The sequence below is a fragment of the Mus musculus genome, chromosome 14, assembly GCF_000001635.26.
Source record: "Mus musculus strain C57BL/6J chromosome 14, GRCm38.p6 C57BL/6J".
In the NCBI taxonomy this organism is placed as follows: Eukaryota; Metazoa; Chordata; class Mammalia; order Rodentia; family Muridae; genus Mus; species Mus musculus.
In genome coordinates this window covers 101,841,580-101,863,246 of record NC_000080.6, presented here as the reverse complement: position 1 = coordinate 101,863,246, position 21,667 = coordinate 101,841,580, and the positions used below count along the sequence as shown (strand labels likewise).

The 21,667-nt window shown below is 41.2% G+C and overlaps 1 protein-coding gene across 22 annotated transcripts in view; it reads right to left on the bottom strand.

The window, feature by feature from the left end:
• Lmo7 (LIM domain only 7) overlaps nucleotides 1–21,667 on the bottom strand; it is a 204,781-nt gene that overhangs the window by 71,462 nt on the left and 111,652 nt on the right. The window lies entirely within an intron of this gene.

Genomic DNA, 21,667 nt, shown 5'->3' with positions numbered 1-21,667 from the left:
ATGTGCTCCACAATGGTCATATATTGTCAAATATACCTGTACATAAAGTATACTACATCAGAATAATCCATATCATATCACCACAAATAGTACCTTTTTAAAGAGACTCGATTATAACTATGTGTTCCTCATTCACAATTTAAATCTTGATAACTGGTAAAGTGTTTGAGCAAGTAATGGGACCTCCCCCATTTTATTATCCTGCCTTTCCCATGAGTTTCAAGCTCTTAGATTCCAGGTAGGGATCTTCCACTCAGATCTGATTTGTTCATTTGCCCTGCTGCCCTCCTATTATAAGCAGCAGTCAGTCAGCATCTCCATCTCTGCCCCACTCCCAAGTAGAGAGAAGATCTTGTGTATTGTATGGATGAATTACTTGTCTATTAAAAAACCTATAGCCTATAGGAAAGGATAGAATAGAAGGTGGGGCATCTGATAGTCTGGAAGAATTCTGGGATAGAGTCGGGTGTGGGGAGAGTCCTTGGGGAAGATTTGAGGAGGACAGGTGCATAGCACATGAGCAGAAGAAACCAGCCACATAGCAGAATGTAGGTTAGTATAAGTGGGTTATTTTACATCATTAACTAGTCAGGGATTGAGCCTAGCTGTATGACCTAGGTATTTGTAAATATATCTTGAGTTTGAGTCATTATTACAGGAGCTTGGGCCCAGGAAAAAAGTAATCTGTCATAAAATACCTCTACTCCCACAAACACAATTTCCTTTCCTAATCAGAGGAATCCTCTTTCTCCTCAACACAAGCAAGTTCCAACTGGGAAGCCACCTCAGCTTCATTTCCTGTCTTATTACACAAAAGAGAGGCGTTGCATATGCTTCTATACAGCAAGGAGGCACACCACTTCACACACAGAAAGAAAGACAGCCATGTCAGGAGCGCCTGTCCAGCCTTTTCTCACTCCAGCAGCTGAGCCTCAGCTCTCTGTCTCATTACCCAAAGCAGGAACAATGCTGTTGCTCTTCCTGTTGGTGGTTTGGTTATGTCTTGCCAAGTGTCATGAGAACTCTTTCCCTGTGGGGACTTAAACAAACCTCTACTCATTCCAACAGCAAACAAAAATCTGATTCCACCCAAGTCCAACTTAAACCACGAGTTTCTGAGGCTTCCTTACAGAGCACAGGTGAGGTCTCTTTTAGGGGTGTGGATAACCCCAAATGCTGTACTCATTCCCTCTCACGCCAGCAATGACTGTTAGGACAGAACTATAGGAAGGAGAGGCAGAAGAGAATCTCAAGTGAGCATCCAATGGCCCTCCCAAAGCCACCTTCTGTGAGAACATCAACAACCAACATGCCTGGGGGCTCATTCAAGTGGTCAAGCCAGTCCTGAGGACAATAGGTGTCCAGTTCCGGATAGAGTTCTATAGCACTGGCTTACATAGTTAAAACTTAAACCTGAATTTACCTGACCTAAACCCTCATTCACAGCATGTCAAACACTGGAAAGCCAAGACACCTACCTGCTTCTCATCCTCCACTCCTACCCACATCCACAGCCAACCAGGCCAGGGGCAGCAGCTGTATTTCAGTGAAACTCTACTCAAAACTATATATTGCTACTACATTTTCACATAAAACTATTTGAGATAAATTAAGAAAAGGCTTTTAATGAGAGACAATATTTTCCCATAGCAAAGTGTGTGTGTATACTTTCAAATTTATATATATATATATATATATATATATATATATATATATATATATATATATATATATATAATTTTAAATATACATAAAATTAATAAGTTAACATCACAGACTATATATAATTGATAAAATGAACTGCACATACATATATATGTAATATACGATATATATCTTTGGAAACAGAATGAGAAATGTGTCATTTATAAAGATACTTTTAAATCTCATGAGTCTAACCTATGCTAGGCTTGGAAATAAATGAAGTGAAGTAACTACTATCCAAGAAAAAAAAATGCCTTCATATTTTCTTTAGATATATTACCTTGTTTCTTATAATTCCTATAAAGAACTTTTCTTTAAATTTCTGCATGATTACATAAATACATACCACCTTTAACTCCATATGTGTGTGTGTGTGCGCGCGCGCACATGTGTGCACGTGTGTGTAAGCATGATCCTTCTATGTCCTACTTGTGCTTTCATCTAACGATAGTAATTTCAAAATATTCTGAGAGTATTACCAAGTGTCCTATGTAAACCACTGGAAATGAGTAAATGCATGTGATTTTAATACCCTAACTAGCTTTCCAATTCAGGTTTAATACAACTGTGCATGCCTATCAGCTTTCCAATTCAATATACCTTGTTAAATGCCTTTTAAACTGACACATATTCTGCAGTAAGCTTCCATTTCCTCCACTCATGTATTTTTGTGGTTTGATTTTAGGGGTTGTTGTTTTGTTTGTTTTTGAGATGAATCTTACGTGATAAGAATTCTAGGCGCTACAGGGATTACAGGTCTGAGCCACCAATTCTCATTTTACTGATGAGTGATTTTCCAAAACCTTCCCAGGATCATGAACGAAATGATTTCCCCAGCCCTCTTGCTCCCATTCACCACATCTGATCCCAACCCAATTCTACTGTGTTACCCAGGAACCTTTTCTGTATTATACTCTATGGACTCACTGCCATTATCCCTGGCCATCACTTAGAACTTAAGGGGTTACACCATCTAATCCCCGAGAGTCTTCATCTTTTCACTTGTGCTGCCCTAGTAAGGGGCCACAGCGGCAGCTTCAGAGCCAAAAAAACAGGGCCCAAGACAATTCCCCATCACAGAAACTCATGAATTCTAGCGCCTCAATACCACATGACCGTGACCACCAGGTTCTTCCACAGATGCGATAGAGTGTCTACCTATACTGCCTCCTCTAACCCCAAGAACCTCTTGAAGGCCATCCTGTCTGGAATTAGAGGTCTAGTACCATAATCTGAAGATTCATCTGGAGGATTTTGATGCAAGCTAAAAAGATCAAAGCACTGAAAGTTGAGTTGACCAGATGGCTCAGTGGCTCAAGGCGCTTGGTACAAAAGCCTCATGCTATCCGAGTTTGAGTCTTAGAACCCATACAAAAATGGAAGAGACTCTTCTCTATAAAGTAGTCTTCCTATCTTCCATACAAGTGTCATGGTGGGCCCACACATGTATGTCACATTCACACATAATAATGAGAATTGTAAAATATTGAAAGCCACTGACTGCCCTTGAAACCCAGCAAATTAAAGCTCCACCCGGACCCAAGTGATAGCTTCGTCAAAATTGGCTACTTTTGTAAAAAGAAAATTAAACCGAAACATAATTCATCTAGCCTTAACCCAACTTGAGTTTAAAAATAAGCAATAAAAAGCACAAAGAAGCTCAAAGTTAGTGCAAAGCCTGGAGCTACTGCCAAGGGTTTTCAAGTGTTGACTAAGAAATAAAAGAACACTCGATGCAGTTCACTGTGCTTAGGCATGCTTCAGAAAGCACTGCAGAGCTGCCTCTCAGGGCACTCTGGACCAGGGCTCTGAAGGTCAGGGAAGGTCAGGGAACTGGTTATTTAACACTCCATAAGCAGCAACGCCCCATGGTTTCCAGTGGAGAACACCTAAGCCAAAAGAGGTAAAAGGAAAAAAAGCATATCTTCAGTCACACAGAACAAAACACTTCAAGCAGTGCTGAGGAAATTTCCGCCCTAGGATTTCTGAAAGGCCGGTCCGGTCAGAAGGGTAAGACACTGCTGTCACGTGCCTGAGCTTCCTCATCCCTTGCATTCACTCCTGTTATGTCCCTGAAGACCAGTGCGAGGCATTTAGACGTAGCTTTTATGTTACCTAAACTTCCTTCATTTAGCAGAGTCTGAACTAAATGTCAGAAAAAAACATCTAATGTGAGGGGAAGCTGGCACAGACACAAGGGCACCTCACTGGAAATCCCACACAATCACAACATCTGTATGGTTTCTGTAAATACAATTACTTATAAGTGGAGGCAGAAGGCACTAGAGAGAAAGGAAAACCAACTTTTTAAAAATAAAAACAAAATATGTATAAATTAATATGTGCAGTGGTTGTACAGAAAAGTAACTTGCCATCAAGGAAGGGCAGATATGTCCTTTATATTAAAAAAAATATATGTATCTTTCCTTAAATGTAAGCAAGATGTAAAAGGCTCATGACTCTGGGTTCAAATCCCAGTATACCTCCAAAGAAGAAGAAAGTTAACTTTTGAAAGTCATGAATTAAAACTTATTTAGGGGGCTGGTGAGATGGCTCAGTGGGTAAGAGCACCCGACTGCTCTTCCGAAGGTCCAGAGTTCAAATCCCAGCAACCACATGGTGGCTCACAACCATCCGCAACAAGATCTGACTCCCTCTTCTGGAGTGTCTGAAGACAGCTACAGTGTACTTACATATATTAATAAAATAAATCTTTAAAAAAAAAAAAAAAAAACTTATTTAGGTGCTAGAGAGGTGGCTCTGAGGTTAAGAGCAAATACTGTTTATCCTAGAAGACTCAAATGTGGATGCCAGGACTCACATCAGGTGGCTACTAGCCACCTGTAACCATAACACTGAGGAATCTGATACCCCATTCTGGCATCTATGGGCACTAAATGTACTCCATGCAGAAACCTACACAGGATACATACGTATACATAATTGAAAATAAAATAATTATTTTTATATTGTTTTCAGTTGTAATCAGTTATGATCACTAATAGCAGAAAACTAATAAGTAATTCTTAAGACATTCTTTAACAGCAATTCTAATATATAATTTGTTGAAGAAAGATTTCAGCATAGATAGAACGATGGCTCAAAAACTAAGAGCACTTGATGCTCTTACAGAGGACCAGAATTCAGTTCCTGGTGCCCAAACGGTGACTCACAACTATCTATAACTCTAAATTTTGGGGATCCAATACCCTCTTCTTGACTTCACAAGAATCAGGTACACACACGGTACAAACATACATGCAAACAAAAGTAGTCATACACATAAAATAAAAATAAATGTTTTAAGTAAACTTTTAAACAGTGTAACCCCGAATTTCTACTTAATCTTCCAACAGAGCATAAAAAAGGCACCTAACATTTGATTGTGAAATTACTTCAGAATGGGTAGGAAGTACTACAATAAAGTACTTACACCAGTATGACAGATACTCAGACAGGTGCACTGGAAGCACCTGTAACTTGATGGTAACCAACGGCTGTCTAATTAGCCCACTCAACAGACGGAAACCATGCTTAATACTCTTGTGCTGGCTTGAATATGAATGGCCCCATAGGCTCACACATTTGAATGCTTACTCACCAGGGAGTGGAACCATTTGAAAGGACTAAAAGGATACACACACACACACACAGAGAGAGAGAGAGAGAGAGAGAGAGAGAGAGAGAGAGAGAGAGAGAGAGAGAGAGAGAGAGAGAGAGAGAGAGAGAGCGCGCTTATCTGGGCAAAAGAGCTCTTACTTAGCCTTCACAAGACCCTGAACTCACCCTCCAGCCCCAAAGGAAAGATCAGTGAGAACTTTCCTACACTGAAGGCCTACTGCATCTGGCATTTTCACCCATTGAGAATTAATTTCAAAGGGAATTAACCCTTAGACATAATTACTTACTTCTAACTTCTTAATGATACCCTTTCTGTGGTTATTATCTAAAGTTAGAGACATGTCGCCCACATGTAAAAAAGTCTCTGAGGAAATAATAAAAGTAATCGCCCCAAAATAATGAGTTTAATAAGAATCGTTATGCTTTCCTCTATAATTTTATCTCCTTTTTTTTTCTGAATTTTATGCTGCTAGAGACTGAACCCAGGACATCAAGCACTCTAGGCAAGTGTTCCAATATTGTGGGACACCCAAGTCCAAGTTTCATTATTGTTTAGATTTAACATGAAGAAGCAAAGTCATTTCACTTTCATATTTTATCCCAAGAAGACTGGTAAATACTGTTTTTCATAAAATAAAATGTGTATAATTTCTTATAGTATGAAAATGACCAAAGATTAAGGGGAAAGTGTAACTATTCTCTAAATCTGTTATTTCCATGCCTTGTGGTTTAGAGTTATTAGTAAAAAAATTTAAAAAAAATAAAAAATAAAATCTTAATTTACTCTCAAAAGCGAATAAGGAAAAAGAAAACTCTCCTCTAAGAGTATTCAGAGGTCCCCCAGGGCCTTCTTTATGCTGTCAGGTGGACACTATAGGCTGGTCACCCAGTTTTGCCACCTTCCCTGACTGAGAGTGTCCTGGCTGAGTCCTGCGGCCACCTGTCTCCTTCCTCCACATTTTCCCCCTAGGAATGTTTATCCTCCAATGACAGCTCCTTCATTTCTCTCAGACTTATTCCTCTCCAAAGATAAAACTGTACCATCATCTAAGTGATGTGCCCTCCTCCAATACTCTCAAGACTACCATGTTTCCAATCACAAAGCCATTACTTCTCTTCATACAAAACTGGCATGCAGATTGTACATACTTCTGGAGTTCTGGGAAAGAAGAGAATATATATCTATCAGAGATATTAGAAAAACTCCTGGTAGTTTCAGAATATTTGTGTCTTGCCTAACTAACATCGAGGCTCTTTGTTTGTGGCAACTTTTAATCCTCACAGGGGTCCCTCTACACAGGGTCTAGTGTTGCCTTTATTATGTTGTATAAGAATGAGGATAGATAGGTGGTGTATTAGGGTTCTCTAGAGTAACAAAACCTACAGAGTGAGTATGTGTGTATGTGTATACACACACATAAGCATATTACATTCCACATCACATATCATGTATAATACATTACATGCCATATAGATAGAGAGACAGACAGGCAATTTATTAGAATGATTTGCAGGCTATGGCCAGCTAATCCAACAGTGGATGACTATGAATAGAAGTCCAAGGATCCAGCAGTTGTTCAGTGCATGCACCTGGATGTCTCAGCTGGTCTTCAGAATGTCCTGGAACCCTAGAGAAGTAGGCTCTAATGCCAGTGAAAGAATGGACTTGACAGCAAGGTGAGAGCAAGCAGGCCAAGATCAAAAGCTTCCTTCTTACAAGTATATGGGCCTCCAATAGAAAGTGTACCCCATTAGAGGTGGGATTTCCCAGTTTAAATGATATGGTACCTCAAAGATCCGGATTAGAAGCAGATCTTATCACTTCACATTAAGCAAAAAAATCACCACATGTATACTTTCCATTTGGGGGTTTTAGTTAATTCCAAATGTAGTCAAATTGAAATCCAAGAATAGCCATCACAGGTGGGAAGAAGCTGCCAGAGTCCACAGATGACTGTGGCTGAGCTAAGACCGGTAACATGGCTTCCTCTCTTAGGCAGCTTTGTGAATGAGGCCAGATGGAGCCTAAGCCCAAGAATAGTTGTCCACTCCACTCATTTGATTTGTAGGTTTTCCCCAGGCATGAGGAAAATTTGGATACCATACAAACAGTTGCAATTATAATGTAAGCTTCCCAAGTCTACAACATACAGTAGTGTTATATTCTCTTAACTGAGCTTGGTATCCAACTGGGTCCAGAAAGGTGGCCAGCTGCTTACAGGTGGGCTACGGCATTGTTCTTGGAAGGGTAATGTTTCTACTGTCAACTGATCCAGAGTAAAAGAGTTCCTAAGATAGAATATCAAAACATTTCTAGAAAACATACTGAGGAGTGAATTCTTGTCTACGTTTTGAAGGTGGTGAGAGAAAGGGCAAAGCCAACTTATACTCATGTTTCAACAGTATACCAAAGATTGGGAAAATAAGTATACGTTCTTTGTCTGTACTTAGTCACACAGTTTTTAAATTCCAAGACCTAGGAGACAGAGGCAGATAGATCTCTGTGAGTTTGGAGTGATTCTGGTCTAGAATCCCAGGCCAGTCAGGGCTCCATAGTAAGATCTTGCCTCAAAAAAAGTGGGAGGTGGTTATTCATGACCTCTGTATTGATGAGTATGAGGAGCAAGATCATCCACTGTGGTCAAAATCATGGTAATCACCCATCAAGGGAAGGAATCTGACCACTAAGAGGCATGTGGGAGCTTCCAAAGTGTCTTACATCTGGATCACAGTAATTATAACACAACTGCATTCAATTACCAAATTTAAGACTATGCACAAACTGGATAAATTTGATTATAAGTAAATCATACCATAATAAGGCTGGGAAATTCAGGCATATGATGATAATTAAGAAGACCTTCACGGAGAAGAGAAGAGCACAGAGCTGCAGCTTGGACCTGAAGTTACTAGTCACCATTTGAACAAGCAGGAGAGTGCAGGCATAAACAGAGGCCACTGTGAGGATGGCCCTGTCTAACAGGAGGAGTGAAGGAGTTGTTTACCCTAACACCTTCCTTAAGCCTTATGTTAGTATATAATACACCTTTCCTACTGAGAGTGTGGTCTCTATTGCCCAGCCCTGCTAAAAACAAACTTTCAGCTCCCACACCTCCCTGCCAAGGCCTGCATTGTAACACACTCCCATGTTATATGTGCACACTGGAATCTTAGAAGAGCTTGCTCAAAGCACTGACCTCTAGGTAAAAAGTCCAGTCTATAATTTCTTACCTGTAACTACCAAAACATACAAACACCTCCATTATCTCCAGAACATCCATTCTACCCAAGCAGTTTCTGGAAGCTCACACGCTTGCGCACAAACACACACACACACACACACACACACACACACACACACAACAAACTAGAAAATTCCTTCATTCAATTACCCTGTCTCTCTCCTGAACGTTCAGAGAAGCAGAATTTTATAATGCAAAGTGCAGCTGAGTCACATGAGGACTTCCAGTCACACCATTTACTAAGCATGTGGCCTTTAGCCCCTATATACTGTCCCCACAGCAGAGTTTCATATCTGCCAAGCAACCAACCTATCAGCTTGAAGTTTACACACATATCAAGCAAAATGTCACCATTTCAAATCTCCACACCTGCACACAGTATCTTTTTCTTCATATACATGTGTGTGTGTGTGTAATCTGTTTTATATGTATAGATAACTATAAAGCTCAGATAGATACATCATCAAATTGCACCCATCCAGTAGTTAGAGAACTATTCTTATTTTTATTTTCCTGCAATATTTTCAGCTTGGACAAATATCAGCTTTGTGTGACTTTGGTAATCTAAAAGATTACATTGACAAAGGAAAAGTTCCATGAGGACTTCTTCCTGTTGGTGGTGGGTTGGTTATTCACGTAGACCATAGAAATAGTTTCTAAGGGCTTGGTGAGCCAACGGGAGCTCCCTGCAAGGAGTTCAGAGCTTGACTCATGCCTTGGACTTTGCTCTTTGGCGTCACTGTCTGATCCCCATCCCCCACCCCTAACTGTCCTCCCCTGCGCCACCCCTTGTAACCACAGCAGAGTTTCATCTTACTGGAATTAGACTGTGCTATTTATTGTTACACTTGATGTTCTGTGGTGACCACCTGTTTAAAACTCCAGTGGCTACAGGGATAGCAGGACTTAGAGGCAGCATACTGTAGGGGTTTTTTCTTCTTTAGTCCAGTAAAATAGGTAATGTAACCAACTTATCTTTTCCATAGAATCTGGGCTTTAGGGTTAGTTTCAAATTAGCAATCGTTAAAGCTTTGTATAAATTTTCATAGACCTAAGTGATGGCAATTATAATATCTTATTTTGGATTTTCTTATTCAGAAGTCAGTTTACTTGAAGTTAAAGATAAAAGGATCTGTAAATTTTTGTTGTTTTTCAAAAAGCTAAGCAAAATGGAGTGAGAAACCAGTAAACAAGGAACTATCTAAATAAAAGGTATTTATTAGGTCTATTTTTAGACAAGTTCCATTTCACTCTACAAAGGTCAAAGTGTGGCAGTGTGGTCCCTGGCAATTTAGATTAGTAAAGTTTTATAACTCTCACCTTATACTAACTAGGTCTGCTCCATCATCATGACAAACAATACGCTTGAACATTCATAAATATATGAATTTACAAAGACATTTATGTAAGCCAATCAATAAAATTCAAATACCTGGTTATTTCTCAACTATAGTTCACCCAGCCTAAAACACATGGGTTAGCACTTAACATTCCTACAACTAGAAAACCATAAAGTTCAATGATCTTGAATTTGATGACACATTTTACTATTTCCACTTGAAGTAAGTTAAAAACAAAGCAGGAAGAGAATCTGAAGATCAGAACGCACAGGTATTTGGCAGGCGTGTGATGTGGGAGTGTCGATCAAGTTTACAAATTTGAGTTAGGGTAAACCTGGCACAGCTAAAAATAGACTTTTGACAATGTTAGGCACACAGCACAAGAAAGCAAAATAGAAGTCCAATTTCCAATGCTATTTAAGTCTGTTTAGGCAACACGGCAGAAGGAGACAACCAATGACTGAAAGCCCAAACTTTGATTATTTGCCCAAGGTCACAGTGCTGAGGAAGTTTGTCTTCTTTCTGCTTCAGTTCCCCTCAGGCATCTGAAGCAAAGGGGAGAGTGACTGGCTGTGTCTCATTTAGAAGCAAGCAGCGAGCCACCTGACAGAGTCTAACAACCCTCATCCAATGTGTTGAAACCTGAGTGAGTACAGCAACATTTCTGAGGTGCTCAGGACCCTCTGACACAGTGATTTCCTCATGTTGTTGCTACACCTCACTCCAATCCACCCTGGCCTTAGAGGTCACAGCGATGAGTCACGACAAAGCCCCTTAACAACCCAAACCAAAAATTAATTAAGCTTTTTCTCTTCTTTGTTCAAGGTACAAGGTAAGTTGTTTATCTTCTCTGCTCATAGGTTTGGAATCTATAGATAATGAATGTTACGTATTCATTGGGTGCTGTTTTAAAGGTAGCAGAGGAAAGGTCCACAGGTGAGGACCCAGGGAGTACCCCCACCTATACCTCACTACAAATCTAGCCCAGCCCCTCAGCCCAACAAAAACACTATTCCTGTCCATACGGGAAGGTATCACATCCAAACCCAATGGTCTACCTACAGCTTAAGCCATAGTCTTCAATAAAGTAGTTATGATTCTCCACCATTTCTTTTTTTTTTTAATCTTTTTGTTGTTGTTGTTTTGTTTTGTTTTGTTTTTCGAGACAGGGTTTCTCTGTGTAGCCCTGGCTGTCCTGGAACTCACTCTGTAGACCAGGCTGGCCTCGAACTCAGAAATCCACCTGCCTCTGCTTCCCAAGTGCTGGGATTAAAGGCGTGCGCCACCACTCCACCATTTCTTAGTGGAGACATTACGGTCACTTCTCAGTAATCTGGGATGCTGCATGCTATGGCTACCTACAGCTAATAATAATGATGCTCATACTGTCTGCGGTGGTTTGAATGAGAATGGTCCCTATAAACTCATAGATTTGAGTACTTGGTCATCAGGGAATGGCACTAGTTGAAAGGATTAGGAGGCTGGAGGGAAGCAATTCACTGGAGATAGGCTTTAAGGTTTTCAAAAGCCTAAACCAAGCCCAGTGGCTGTCTTGCTGCTGCCTGCAGATCTGGATGTAGAACTCTCAGCTACTTCTCCAGCAACATGTCTGCCACTCTGCCCTCCATGCTGATAATGGACCAAACCTCTGAATCTATAACCCAGCCTCAATAACTGCTTCCTTTGATAGGACTTGTCATGGTCATGGTGCCTCCTAACAACAACAGACCACAGACTAAGACATTGTCTCCTCCCAGTCACAGACTACGCCTCTTTGAAAAACTAAATGCACCAATCTGGGCTCTCCAATGTCACATGTCATATGAGCTAGCAGTGGCATTTTATAAGGCAGTACACTTTTTTTTAGAAATTTTCTCTCCAAGATGAAGCAAAAGAAGCCTAGGAACAGGCACACTGAACACCGGTCCTTCGAGAATTTCCACATCTCAGTTAACTGAGGAGAAAAAAAATACAAAGCATTTTGGGCTGGCAGCTATCAATATTGTTACAATGAAATCAAACAGCAGAAACCCTGGTACTTGAAATTTTGTTCAGGGATAGCTCCCCCAACTGTTCTGGGCACACAGAGCAAACTCTAGGTAAACTAACAATTGAAGCTGGGTTAATGCAAACAGTGCTTAATTCAAGGCAGGTGTTTCTCTCAAACTCACTAAATCCTCCTTTCCTTTAAAGCTTAGGAAAAGCTGGCTAATCTTAGCTGTGCTCCTTCAAAGCATGTCTTTCATATGCTTTTCAGATGATAACATTACAAAAATCATACCAGTCACATTTGGGAAGATTAGTGTGTGACACTTAGATTTGTATGACAGGTGGCCTTTTCCTTTCATATTGAAAGTCTCTCCAGTGAAGCTGGCACTGTTTGCATGGGGTACTGTGCATGTTTGCTCGATGCTTACAAATCTTCCACCCACTTTAGGAGAGGCACAAAACGGTGTGTGTGTGTGTGTCTGATAGATGAAGGATGAAGCCTTCAGCCACCAAATCTCACCCAGAATGCCAGAAATTACACCAGGAAATTTCCCCTGAACGCTTACTGCTTCATTAGCCTAAACTCTCCAGAAGCAAACAAATGATAAGCAACGAACAACTTTTTTGTCTATTCTATTTATTACTTGGTAGCCAGGTACTTTAAAAAAAAGAAAAAACCTATCATCTTATAATGTATATTTTTAAAATATCAATAGAGCTGGAGAGATGGCTCAGCAGTTAAGAGCACTGACTGCTCTTCCAAAGGTCCTGAGTTCAAATCTTAGCAGCCACATGGTGGTTCATAAACCATCAATAATGAGACCTGACGCCCTCTTCTGGTGCATCTGAAGACAGCTACAGTGTACTTATTTATAATAATAAATCTTTGGGCTGGAGCGAACAGAGGTCCTAAATTCAATTCCCAGCAACTACATGAGGGCTCACAACCATCTATACAGCTACAGTGTACTCATATACATAAAAATAAATAAATCTTTTTTTAAATCAATAGAAAACCACAACTCCTATGCTTTTCTTGTTTTGTTTTTTCACTTTCTCATTGTAAGTAAAACTAGAACCTCCATGCTTGTTCAGCCTTAACCCTACTACACTTTATTGATGTCTGTGAGTAAATTCACATCCAATCATATAACCAAGGCTTTTTACACTTTGATGGGACAAAGTGGCCCAGCCCAGAGGAGCAGTTAAGTTTATTCTCAGTGGACAACTGCCTTGAAATGCACTCTTGAGCTTAGTCGGGATCATGAACAGCTATTCCAAGAAGAGAGAGAATGTAAGCCCTCCAGCATCCTTTCTGATAATATCTTCTGATCTCATCTGTGTAAATCACCTCTCTCTGCGTCCAAAATGACACTTCACGAAAATGGGAAGGAGAGAAGGCAATATTAAAAATGAGCCAATAAATAATGCAAAGGTTTGGGTTTGGATGTGCTGTGATGGCATCATCTGAATTTGTGGAAGTATTTCTGGTTTGCTCTTTCTTAAAATGGGGAAATCATTGCAAATTAAAATCTTGACATTTTCAGGAAATACAGTGGAAACCTGAATTTTTAAAAAGCTGACTAATACAACCACTTGGTACCACATGCAATGAGACAGAAACGACAGCAGCCCCTTCACTCTAGTGATTACGTCAAGTTAACTGACCATAAATTCTTTACTAATGTGATTATTTAAAGGGGCTGGAGAAACTATGCCCTCCTCTTGGAATGCATCAGCAACCAGTTCTCAGCACCCACATGGGATGGCTCACAGACACCTGGAAATGCAGCCAGGAGGATCCAACCCCTCTGGCTTCTGTACGCACCCACATTCACGTGCATATATCTATACCTATACACAGAATTAAATAAAAATATTTTTAAACTACATCTAGTCAAGTATCTACCCCCAGTAGAAACAATGAGTCTCAGATTGCCTAAATTCAGAAAAATAAAGACCCATAATTGACAATCACAATTTAAATAGCCAGAGCTGACTTTCTCCCTCAAAGGCACATGTATTTTCACAGGATCAAAAAAAGGTAACTAGATTGTGCTAATGTTCACAATAACACTCTAGTAGTTATTGGGCACTTGCTAAGCGAGGCGCCATACATGTGCCTGCTGATTTCCTTTGAGCAGCCCAACACTCCCAGGAAGCAGCTTGCCGTCCAAGCCTGAGTACCTTCTAGATTTCAGGCAAACAGGAATTACCACTGTCATTTTTAGTGATCTAGTTCTAGAATTTAGCATACAGCATGATAGAGAGTGAGCAAGAAATTACCATTTGTCACAATGGTAAGCTGATCCGTCACAGGGAGCAAAAGTGACCTGGCTGAGGCCACCAAAAATACAAGTGTTGAGGTTTGGTCTGCTGCTGTGGATGTAATACTCAATATTGACCCTGGTTGTCCCCAGGGATGAGGGAATCCTTACGTGCACCAAGTGATGCTATGTAACCATGCTCTTTAATTTAAAACTATTGGTTGAGTAAAGATGCCTACAGCCTATAGCTGGGCAGAAGAGAGGTAGGCAGAGTTTGGGTTCCCAAGCTTGGGGTCTGAGGAGGACCACAGAGGAGAGAGAGGAGAAGATGCCATGGAATAGGTGAGTCATAAAAACATGGCCATGAGGGCTGGCCAATTGGAGTTAAGAGCTGCCCAGGCACGCTATGACAAGTCATAACTCGGGGTTATTGATAGGGAAGTAGAAACTAATAGCTTAGAGAGTAGACATCTCCACAGTTCTAGTGCTGTCTACCAATTAGTATAAATATAAAAGTTGTATGTCTTTTATCTGGGAACTGAATGATCTAAGGCAGGGTAGAAACCCCTGACTGAGATTAAATATTTACCACAACAAACAAGAGTTAGCCCAACTCAGGAGACACCAAAAATCATCGAAGAGGCTTTTGGTCACAGCAAGTGACCCTTCTTCACTTGAATTTTATTGCTGGATCCCAGAGAAAAGTAATCAAAACTCACCCAGAGGTTTCGTGGAAACAGTTCAAACAAACCACTAGGGAACGGTCGGTTTTCTAAGGATTCAGTCTCCAGATGGCATTTAATTGTGTCACAGTCAACATGGCTAGAGAGGGAGGCACCCTTATCTTTAATGCTATGTACTGGTAGGCAAACCCAGACAGGTAACTTACCAGTATGCTACTAGCTTTGAGAAGAAGGCTTACTGTAAATGTTGGTGAAATGTCTTATTAAAGCAGCATTTGTGACTTATCATAAGAAATTACCTCCCCCAGGAACACCTGCTTTCAATACTATTCCTTGCCCTTAAACTTTACAGAAATTTTCACACCCTATATACCCACTGTATTTCCCAGCCTGAAAATCTTAAATGTGCATTTCGGATTTTACCAGACAGAGAACAGTACATAATCATACTATAAACTCATAGAAAGGCCATGTTTCTAAGAGGTCATGTGAATACACAGATGTAAACATGTAATTGTGTACACACTAGATGTAAATATGTATTCTTTATACAGGGATAGGGGGAGTTACTAAACCTTCCACCAACTGCGTTGAAAGACTCATGGTTCAAAGTTCCCCCTCTGCTTTGCTTCCTCCTGGTGAGGGTGTGATAAGCTCGCCTCTTTTGGATGCTGCGCAGTTTCAGAATGTGTTGTAATGTGCCATATCATTACCCTACCATGATAAGTCAAAGGTGACTGAAACCAGAAGTCCAGCAACGGCGCTGCTGGGGCAGCTTTGCGTCTGATAGGAATGAAGGGAAACTGGACAATGGAAGAATCAGCCTCCCGGACCTTTGCAGTGTGCTCTTGAAGTACCCAGGATGTGATTATGATCAGAATCCAATTTTCATACCAACATTTCCACTGGGTACCAAAAGATAAAAGGGATAATATATGTTCCTTGTTTTCAAATAGTTTTGTGATTTGGGGAAACTTTTCACATAAATGAATAAGAACATAGAGGTCCCATATGGAAAATCTCTGTCCCCTCCAGTTAGAAGAGTTCCTTGATTAAAAAAGAAATGAAATGATTGTACTTTTTTTTTTTAATCAAAGAAACTGGTGAGTGTTTCTATTCTCTCATTGCTGGGTGTCAGGAGGACAGGATATCTTGTAGCCCAGGCTCATCTTCTCCTCATTGTGTAGCTCGAGACTCCTCTGTCTCCACTTTCCTTATATTGGGATTACATCAAACACTGGCACATCTCCTGTCTTCACCTCCCCGGGATAACGGGCATACATCACCATACCCAGCTGACGGGGATTTGAACCTAGAATTTTGTGCATGCTCAACAAGAACTCTACGCACTGAACTGACATTCGCAACCTCCAGTGGATTTATCTACACCATGCATTCAACTATGAATTTGTAGGACTTCCTGTCAAATGGTCAAGCAAACTTCATCTTATTTGTGGATTGTAGGTACCTGTCAGAAAATTCTGTATCAATGTTTTCATATGATAAATAAGCAAACTACCTCTCTAAAACAAAATTCCCTCTTTTTCAATAAAGTTTGCCTTCATGGTGATGATCAGTTTAAGCAGGCCAGAACATAGCACGAAACTCTGAGAGAAACAACAACTTAATGCTGGTAGCTCAGCAGGGAGGAACAGGAGAGATGGCTCCGCACTTGTTGCCCTTGCAGATAACCTGGGTTCAGCTGCCAGCACTCGCATGATAAGTTCACAGCTTATCTATAATTCCAGTTTCAGGGGACCCAGTACCTCCCCTGACCTCCACAGGCACCAGGCACATGTGCTTCCCAGACACACATGTGAGCAAAATGCTCATTCGCATAAAATAAATCTAAACAAACAGCCGGGGAGACTACAGATGTGCCTAAGCATATAATTTTTAAAGCAAGATTCATCAAGCACAAGGGCCCTACAGACAATGATTTGAAAGACAGATGAATGTCTTTCAGCAAAGTACCTGTCTCTTCGAGCCTTGTTTTGAAACAGTTGCAATCTGATAGGGGGAAGCAAAGACCTGTCAAACTCCCATGGCCTGGCTGGTGTCAACTGCTAATCAGATCAGCCATGGAGTGAGACTCTTTGAAGCACGAATATAGGTGAGGTTGCCTGTGATGATAAAGACCCTGGCCAGACCAGAGTGTGAAATAGCAGCCAGCTGACCAAGCAGCATCAGGCCCAGGGGCATGGTCTGAGATTTGAAGTAGAGAGAGGGAAGGAAAGGCTGCCGACCAGAGGCTTTGGATTCTGAGAAAGAGATTAAGAACTTGAAATACCCAAAATCAGGGACAAAATAAAGCTCCATTCTGCTAGGACTTAACATCACCTGTCCCATAGTCCCCAAGCAGAGGTGTGGGCTCTTAGATGTGCAAGGGACAACAATTCAGCAGCTTTACCAGGACCACAGACCTTTCAGATGATTTAATGTCCCCCTCTCAGTAAGTTGCTGTCCCCTGAAGAAAAGAGCAAGGAGACACAGATGTACAGAGCACAGTGAACTTCCTTTCTGCCTGCTTGTCTAGAGTTGATAGGAAGGGGAGCACTGAAAATAGTAACACACAGTGACAGGTGAAAATTGCCATGTTCTGGGGACAAATCCAAGTTTGGATAGCGCTAAGCTTGCTTTAGATAAATGAATAAAAATGGAGATGGCAAAATACTCATTTAAAAGATAAACATATAAAAAATTAATAATAATAATCTAAAACCAGGCTTAAAATTAGGACAAACATTAATGGCGGCTGGAGAGATGGCTCCCTGATTGAACACCCGGCATTTGTGCCAAGGTGCCCACGACCAGCTGTCTGTAATGCCAGCTCCAGAGGACCCAATACCCTCTTCAGGCCTATGAGAGCACCCCCACACATGGCATATATTCATAGGGGCACACATACAAACATTTATGAACATGTAAGACATAATCATCTTAGTATAAAAAAGTACTCATATTATTTTTACCTACCTGAAAAAAACTACAAATACATACATATACCATCAAACACAGCCGGCCACCATTTGACAGACTGTTTGTCCAGAGTGCCATCTGGGAGCCTTAATGACTTCACAGTGCGGTGACAAAAATCAAGCTGGCTTCAGAATCCATAGATCTGAACATCTGGACTGTCATTTTGAGCTTCCCATAAGTTTCGTGATGGTTAGATATTAATACTAATTTTACCTCCAATCACTGTTCCTTTGGCAACTAGCAAGTATTTAAGGCAAGAAAAAAAAATCTTGATTATCTATACCCTGAGGTAATATATAAGAAGAAAAACCAGAAAATAGCACTATTTAAAGTTACATTTTAAAGTATAATAAAAGACCTTAATAAAAGCAGCACTAAACTCATACTAGAAGATGATTTTGTTACTGAAATATTGTGTTCAAAAGCACGGCCACTCTGTAATTATGAACAGAATGCATCTGAAGAAGTGTTAAATTCCAGACAGACTGCAGAGCTGAGGGGCTGGGGGGAACAAACATGTTTACAGCCTGTACAAATCTGCAACTTAAAATGTTTGATAGAAGTTGTTTTGAGTAGCTCGGGGAGATGGCTCACTAGTCAGTAAAGTATTTCCTGGGCAAAGCATGAGGAATGAAGTTAGAATCGCCAGAGTGCACATAAAAGCCAGGCACAGATAGGGCCCTGCACCTGGAACCCCAGCCCTGGGCGATGGAAAGCAGGAGATGCTGGGCTCTCATTGGCCATCGGGAATAGCTGACTTGGCAAGTTTCAGGACAGTAAGAGACCCTGTCTCAAAGAAGCTGACAGAAGATACCAGTATCGACCCCTGCATGGATGGGTAAACGCACCCTCACAACACAGGCAAACAGCACACACACACACACACACACACACACACACACACACGCTAAAAGAAGAAATTGTTTTAAGCAATGCTTTAAATATGAGCTTTACTTTTTAAATCAAAAGTTGTTAATCATGCAAAGTTTTAATGCTGAGCCTGACCTGCCACCAACTCGGAGCCCCGTAAGACAGGATTCTAGGACTCCTCCGATGAGTTAATTTCTAACATAATCAGTCACTGTGTACCCCTCTTTCTGACCTGATACCATCACAAAGCCCTTCACAGCTGTTTTGGGGGTGCTCCCAGTGTTCTGTGGCATGCCTCTGTGGGCACTGGGTCAGGGGCACCTCAATGTTCATTCCCCATGGAATATGTATGTTCAGTTCCATGCGGATAACTCCGAAAAATGGTTATAAAGATGCAGGGAAAGTTACACAGCTGCATACTGGGTTAGCCCTCATCAGCCACTCATGGAGATCGAATCCTAGGTTTATTTATTAACCCTTTGGGGACAAAAAAATAAACATAAATGGATCCTCCTGACTTGTGAATAAGACACAATACCAAGATGAGTAGAATCTTTCAAATGCATTGTGAAAACATTCAAACTCCCAGCAAAGGGAAGCCCAGGAGGAAAGTCGATCATCTGTGAGTGCATGCAGTTACAGAAGCCCCGGGAGTGCTCTCCATCCGTTCTGTGGGTAGGAATGCATTGCAAATTCAATTTTAAGGCACACCCTGCTGAAAAGCAATGTCCAAGGCGCTGGGTCCGTCCGGCCACTCAGAGACAGCAGCTCTTGAACAGCTTTTGTCCTCACTGATCCTCTGCTTCAATTCTCCCTCACTCCCTGTAGCCACTGTACATGTAGCCATTGTACATGCGTCCTCCACCCACAGACTAAACACCTCCTGTTCCCCACACAGAGCATACCAGCTGCTACTGCTTTCTCTTGGTATACCATGGCTGCTTTGCAGATGCAGCAAGGCCAGCCTACGTCTGCGCGCCGTGAGATGATAGCCTGAGCGGTTCCGTAACAGCACCGCACTTCGAATAATCACGTCGCTTGCTACATTTCTGCCAAATCAAATGTTTGTAGTTGAGTCAAACAATCTCGGAATGCTACACACACGGACGCTCTCAGACAACTCACAAGGAGCCTTGCCACCGAAATAAGCATACTGAACTAACACAGAAATGAAATTATTTGATGACAGCAAGCGTGCTGTGACATCATAGCTATGTCACAAGCCTGTCCGGTCACAGTCTTTCAGTCCCCATAGCTTTTTTGCTGGCAAAGATGGTCTTCTATGTCTACATTGGGAATTTCTGAACCCCTGTATTATGATCACCTGGAATAGAAAAAAAAAAATCCTCCCCTGTTGAGTTTGTCCTGTGGGCTACAGGACACTTAGAGTCACTCTAACCCACTGGGTAGGCACCCCACACAACTATGACAATGAAAAATGTCTCCACATATTGCCAAACATCCCCAGGGAGGAAAAACTACCTCCACAAGAGAACCACCGATCTAATCGATATCAAGTCCTTTTATTTATAATAATGACAGGTCAAGAGTTGAACTACACAAGTCTGTGTATTATGTAACAATCCAAACTAAAACTTTTCTTTACTAAGCAATCATTTGTCTTCCGTTAAGCCTGTTCCTCGTAATGAAAGGGGCTTTCTCAAAGCACAAGGGCAGTCATTTGCCAGTGATCTTCAACCTTGTCTGAGAGGCACTGAGCCTTACACTGGGGTACACCCAGGACTCACACTTTAAGCCCAGCAAGGTTCAAGCATGGAGAGTTCTCAAGCAGACTGAGAGCGGCTCTCTCACCCTGACCAAGCGAGGCACACCTTGCTGTGACAGGCTTGTGGTTTCCACTCAAACAAGTTGTTCTGCAGGCTTCGCACAACCCCAGTTTCACTTTGTCAGTAATTTAATTTCACTGAAGGTTGAGCCCAGATCCTGATTTCTTGTCAACACTTTAGACCCAACCACTCCTGAAAGCGGTTCCAGGCAAGCCCTGTATGCAACGCTTAAAATCAGGAGCCAAACAAACATGTTTCACCCAGTCCGTAAGCCACCTCAAGTATAGGCTGCCGAGGTTCAAAGCAATATGACTGCAGAGGAGGACACACTTAGACTTAATTCACATCACCAGCTTCAGGGAAAAACTATTTCAAAGGCTGAAGTTTCTTTGCCCAGATAAGTCCTAGGAAAGGATGTACTATGTAGGAAAAAAAAAATTAAACAAATAGTTTCTCATTTTCAATGGCCATTATAAGGACCTTGAGTAGAGTGAAAGTAAGTATTTTCAGCAACAAGACTTCAGATTGGTACTTTCAAATTCATCAGAAATGTGGACAGATGACTCTTCCAGGCAGATATCATCGCTGTGGAGTTGAGAAAACACCCCACGGGAAGAGGTGGGCCAGCGTGGCACAGGTTGTTCATTTGAAATATTTACTGTTAGATTTTAAAGCAACTAGTGCTGCCTGAGGTTTTTGGGTTAGACTGTTAGAAGACAGGGCAGATTATCAAAAAATATCTGTAGCATTGTTTTTCCCCATGAGACCGTGGCCCTGTTTATGATTTCCTGGTTGATTTTAATAATGACTGAAGCCACACTATGGGGACAGTAAGTACACAAATCTTTAGAGCACAAAGCTTTTCATTTTCGCTATTTCTACAAGTAGAACAGAGTGTGTTTCCTCATTTGGAAACATGTTAATTAGGTTCAAGAGGCCAGATAAGAGGGTAAGCATTATTTCAAAATTATATAACGTCTATGTCACATTTACCTAGCAACATAATTTTATTACTGATTTCCTGCATGCAGATTAGACTGCTGGAGGGGGAAAAAAATCTCATAACAGCTTAAAAGAACTTTCCTGAAACCACACACTCACACATGAACACTACTGTCCACCTAAACTCCAACAGAACGCCCACGGATGTGAGTTCCTCTCTACTTTTACCTTCTTGCCCAAACT